Here is a 5937-nt window from a genome sequence, read left to right on the forward strand (position 1 = left end):
CCCTTTTTCCAAGACAAGATGTATCCAAGGTGATTAATGTGAATAAACATGAGTTCATGCTCAAATAGGCTTTCTCTTTTCTAAAACAACATGTAATGTTCAAACAATCTTTCCATTAGATTCATTGTAAGTAGTCACCAATCTTTTCCTTTGACACTTTAGTTATTTGGCACTTTTCTCATGAAATGTTGATTTCATAGGAAACTCTGACCAAACACCTACTTTCTTATGAGACTTGAAGTCCTACTGGTAAGGTGAGTACATGAGTTGATGCTCATTTATATAGTCGTATTATTAAAAAATGTGTCTGCTATGTTTAATACCCCTACATAATCCATATAATATCTTAATTGTTATGTAAGTTTAATTATTACTTATACTTTTTTTGTAGTTAGCACTACACACTATTTTAAAAATGGTATAATTTTAATAATTAACAATACTTTTAAAATAATCTAATGACTCGGATTTTTTGATTGAGTACCTCAAATCTCTTCAGCTTTTGCTAGGAGATATGACAGTGATTGGGGATCACAGCATCTCCCAATTGAGCACACATTGATCTTCTATCCTAGTCAAGCATATATTGGCTCGATAGCCTTGACTCAAGCATACAATTTGCCTTTTGGTTGAGCACACTTTGCACTTAATTAGTCAAGCATGTGACTTGTTTTTCAATGGAGCACATGCATGCTACCTCTTATACCTAATCGAGTACAATACGCTTTTGAATCCAGCCAAAAAAGCTTTGGCATGACCTCAATCAAGCACACTCTCTTTTATCAAGCACGCAAATTACTTTTGAACCGAGTACTAGATAGCACATGTAAAACATCTGACAAACACTTTGTCTGACCATCATGTCAGGACAAAGGAACTTTTTTAATATGTGAAATCGGATGAGATGAATCATCACTCGTCTCGATATAACTCGGAATTTGTAAATCCTACATGTCTCCAAACCATTTAGCATGGATGGTCATATGATTAGATACAGCTGAATCAATATACATCATCACATGCCACCTTTCCTATAATCACATTCATCATATGTTGTAAAACAAACAAGTGACTCATTTTTGTCATCATTTTGTCTGAAAGATAATGCATTGTTTAGCTATCTATCTCTTCCTCTCGAGCTCCCCCTAAGTTTAGAATTACCATAACCTCTCGAAATCTAGATGTCACTAAACAATTACTTTAACATATTTTGTTGATGTTACGAACAACATGGACACCACAACCTCCTAAATAGAATGTATCGCGTCCCCTTCCTGAACTTGAGTTAGATGCTTAGACATGTTTACCACTTCTTTCATATGCTTCACCACCTTGCATATTGCTCTCTTCAAGGATCATGAGAGAGACCAACTCATCAAAATCTGGAAACAGGTTTCGTACATACATAGAAATAACAAAAGATTTCTATGCCTTTTCGTTATTAAGGTCACCCACAATAGACGGAAGCAAATCATCATCATCGGGCGCAATGCATTCATAGATACTAAGGCATCTACAATGCTTCCACCTGCAAAACATGGGTGTTTATAGACATATTCTCTTTCTTCAACGTATTCATGAACTCTTGTAGCTTGAGTTGAATCTTTAAAACGAACTCCTAGAGGCCATATCCAATAAGGAAGTTTAGCACACGAAAACTTTCATGATGGGTAGTTGTTCTTATATCTAGCTTCTCAATACTTAGATTTCTGATGTTCTCAGCCATTATGACACAATTGAGTAGTAAACAGCAACACAAGCAAAACTCCTGCAGCCTTTCACAAGATGTGTAGAGCAATGAATCCCCCAGGGGATTCACCTATAAGAAATCATCTATATAACGTGCATTCAAAGGATATTGGGAAATACCTTTTCTTTACATGCTATAAGGCCTTAAGACTTACTAAATTTACGATTTTTTAAAAAATATGAAAAGTATACTTTAAAAAATCCATTTTATAAATATAATCCTGTAATTTTTACTAAATGTAAATACTTTTTTTTTTTGAACTCGCATGATATCTTACACGTTTTACAAGGTGGACCCCTTGGAATGAATTGGACGACCTTTTTCACCGACGAGTGCTCACAATAACAAACACAATCGGCAACCTATTTGCAAAAAAACCTTGTGTTTGCTTGTGAACAAACACATCATAACTTACAAATTTGAAAACCTGTAACCGATGTACTTGAGAATGACAGATATAGCGTCGAAATTACAATACGCTCTAAGACAATCATTTGATTACAGACAGACATTCACAAATATATAGAGAAAAGAATAGCAAAATCGTACCTAACTTTGTTTTTTTAATTTTATCCTGCTCCACACACTTTCTACCACATGTGTGAAGGCTACAACAAATGAAAATTGAGTTCTGATGTACACCAATGAATGCTGCAAATTAAATAATGTTTTGCTACAAAATTGAGTTCTAATATCCGTCTACAAACCAAGGCTCGGTACTAAAAGCAGTACTTTTACAAATTTCTTTTCTTTTGAACGTACCCGAGTGATCCCTTTGGCTAAGCAATGATGCCAAGTGACGCGAGATGAGCAGGTGCTTCGACGTAATAGAGGCCTGGTAAAAGCTCGCATGATGGCAAAAAATGAAAATTAGGCCAATTTCAACACAAATCCAATGTCTAGACTTGATTTATTGATCCAATGCATAGAGAGACACAGATACACCCAATTTTTTAGTTCAATGCAAATTGCATGCCTCTTTGGGAGTGGAGAGAGAGAGATGCACCGATTCAGATAGATAATGCACCTAATTGAGAGAGAGAGAAATCAAGCAAATTCTGGTCAAATTGTGCACACATTGAGAGAGAGAGAGAGAGAGAGAGAGAGAGAGAGAGAGAGAGAGAGAGAGAGAGAGAGAGAGAGAGAGAGAGAGAGAGAGAGAGAGAGAGAGAGAGAGAGAGAGAGAGAGAGAGAGATGCACCCAACTATTACGGAAAAAAAAAGAGACGAATACGATTTCCATTGGGGAGAGAGGGAGAGATGCACCCGACACCTGGGGAGAGAGGGAGAGATGCACCCGACATCATTGTGCCACAGAGAGAGAGAGTACCTGTAGATTGAAGCTCGAGAGTTTTGCGATCGAAGCAGCACGTATATATAGCGGGGAGAGAGAGAGAGAGAGAGAGTCAGAGATGCACCCAACTATTACGAAAAGAAAAGAGACAAACACGATTTTCAATGAAGATTACATGCCACTGGGGAGAGAGGGAGAGATTCACCTGACATCTCTGTGCCACAGAGAGAGAGAGAGAGAGAGAGAGAGAGAGAGAGAGAGAGAGTACCTGTAGATTGAAGCTCGAGAGTTTGATGATGTGATCGAAGAAGCACATATATATAGCGGAGAGAGAGAGAGCTCAAGAACTGCAATGGCAGTCTTGAAGCTTTTGCTTCATAGGCAAGATGGAAGGCGCCAAAGAGAAGACATGGCGCGAAGGATATATATCCATGCTGGCCAGGCCGGAAGAGAAGAGCAAACACTTGACCGTGACGTGTCAAAAAGAGCCCCTACTTTTTTTGGGCTTCCACCATGTGTGTGAACGTTCACTTGTCGACGCTGAAATTTGATTGGTCAACTTCGTTTGGGACGCCCCTTTGTCTGTCGAGTCTGAACCCACCCTAACTAACCAAATATAAGAAGTGATAAGTCTGTAATCATGTGAGGATGATAATGAGCATGAGGATCCACGTGGTAAGTATAGATGCACGTGCCACGGACCTATCTAACCACCAGGTGGTCAATCGTCAATGTGCACACATGTTGAGCCTGCCATCTCAACAAAAGCAAATGCGACCCCTTTGCTTCAAACCGCTGAGACTGTCGACAGAATGCGCAATCGTGTTTAAGCTCCAAAATGTTATCTTCGACAGGCTATTGTGTGCATGTCTCGATGTGATACGGCTCTCTGAACTCTATCCACACTCATTGCCCTGCCAAGCTTTCCGAAGGGGTTGGTATTTTAAAAGGCCTTTGTACGTGGGAATGCATAGCCTGCATGTGCATCGGCATATTGCCCGAGATTTGTTTTGGGTTCCTCGTTTAGCCTGTGCATCCTCTGGTGGACTCCTCTGTCTTGCCCAACCTGCGCACCTACCCCTTTGAATCATGTAAAGCGATCGTGCTGTTCTCCACGGTTTCCTTTTATCATTCATGACCTCTTAGATCTTGTTCATAGACGTGGCCTTCCTTTTCTTCCGTTTTTGCCACATCGCGACTCTGCCGATTGGCCGCCTGTGCCTGTGCATCGCCTATTTCTTTCTCTCCTGTGCCTGTGCCTACCGGCTTCTGCTCGTCTAATTGCTCCGCATGCTCATCCTTGAGCTGGGTTATATATGAGTCTTCACCGTTCTTACCATTTCCTCTTTGAGGCGAGGATTTCCAAATGTGGTACACAGAACAGAAGAGAGCCGAGAGCTTGCAATAGTCACCGTCACCAAATCATTGGGCTGTGATGAAGGGATGCCAAGTGCTATTCTGGTACATCTCTAGCACCCTGGGTTCGAGGTGTACTAGTACAGCACCGGATTATATATATATATATATATTGCGCCACTCGAATGTGCTAGTCAAAGTCCTTGCAATTATCGCACGCTTGGAGAGCAGCAACTGCAATGCTCTTCTTCTGCTAGTGTTATAAAGTAGACTCGGCCTCGCCCGGCAATACAAGAAGAGTACGTTTATGATAATGAGGAGCCCGACTTGCAAGGCGCCTTAGCCAAAGTACATCCCGATGATCGCCTTGCAACTGATTGGTGAGGGGTATCGTTGTGGCATTGGTTTATGTAATTTAGCAGAATCATGCAATCATCAAGTCAGGATGGCCGAGTGGTCTAAGGCGCCAGACTCAAGTTCTGGTTCTCGAAAGGGAGCGTGGGTTCAAATCCCACTTCTGACAAGCTCATACTATAGCCAAGTGATTACATTGCCTTCATTTTGAAGGGCTTGCCTAGCTACTCTTTGCATTGTTCTTTATACTGTGTTTTGCTTCAAGGGGATGTTCTCCCAAGTGTTTACATTATCTTAACACTAGGCAAACTCTTTGCATTGTTCTTTGTACTTTGTGTTTTGCTTCAAGGGGATGTTCTCCCAAGTGTTTACATTATCTTAACAGTGCAAGGTGTTTCTATTCTCTGAACGCTCTTGAGTGTTGTATTTTACTTGACATAGTTTTTCTTCGAGGTAATTCTATTATCTTAACACTCTTCATTGTGTATGGATGATCCCACTTCTGACAAGCTCATACTATAGCCAAGTGATTACATTGCCTTCATTTTGAAGGGCTTGCCTAGCTACTCTTTGCATTGTTCTTTATACTGTGTTTTGCTTCAAGGGGATGTTCTCCCAAGTGTTTACATTATCTTAACACTAGGCAAACTCTTTGCATTGTTCTTTGTACTTTGTGTTTTGCTTCAAGGGGATGTTCTCCCAAGTGTTTACATTATCTTAACAGTGCAAGGTGTTTCTATTCTCTGAACGCTCTTGAGTGTTGTATTTTACTTGACATAGTTTTTCTTCGAGGTAATTCTATTATCTTAACACTCTTCATTGTGTATGGATGATCCCACTTCTGACAAGCTCATACTATAGCCAAGTGATTACATTGCCTTCATTTTGAAGGGCTTGCCTAGCTACTCTTTGCATTGTTCTTTATACTGTGTTTTGCTTCAAGGGGATGTTCTCCCAAGTGTTTACATTATCTTAACACTAGGCAAACTCTTTGCATTGTTCTTTGTACTTTGTGTTTTGCTTCAAGGGGATGTTCTCCCAAGTGTTTACATTATCTTAACAGTGCAAGGTGTTTCTATTCTCTGAACGCTCTTGAGTGTTGTATTTTACTTGACATAGTTTTTCTTCGAGGTAATTCTATTATCTTAACACTCTTCATTGTGTATGGATGATCCCACTTCTG

At 40.1% G+C, this 5937-nt stretch overlaps 1 non-coding gene across 1 annotated transcript; it reads left to right on the forward strand.

Annotated features, from left to right (window-relative positions):
• The first annotated feature begins 4839 nt into the window (after nucleotides 1-4839).
• On the forward strand, nucleotides 4840-4923 carry TRNAL-CAA (transfer RNA leucine (anticodon CAA)). Its single transcript has one exon. It is a non-coding gene; the product is annotated as a tRNA-Leu (tRNA).
• Nucleotides 4924-5937: the final 1014 nt, after the last annotated feature.

The sequence above is a fragment of the Lygodium microphyllum genome, chromosome 24 (genome assembly GCF_053477565.2).
Source record: "Lygodium microphyllum isolate KBCC chromosome 24, Lygodium_microphyllum_v1.1.10, whole genome shotgun sequence".
NCBI classification, from domain to species: domain Eukaryota; kingdom Viridiplantae; phylum Streptophyta; class Polypodiopsida; order Schizaeales; family Lygodiaceae; genus Lygodium; species Lygodium microphyllum.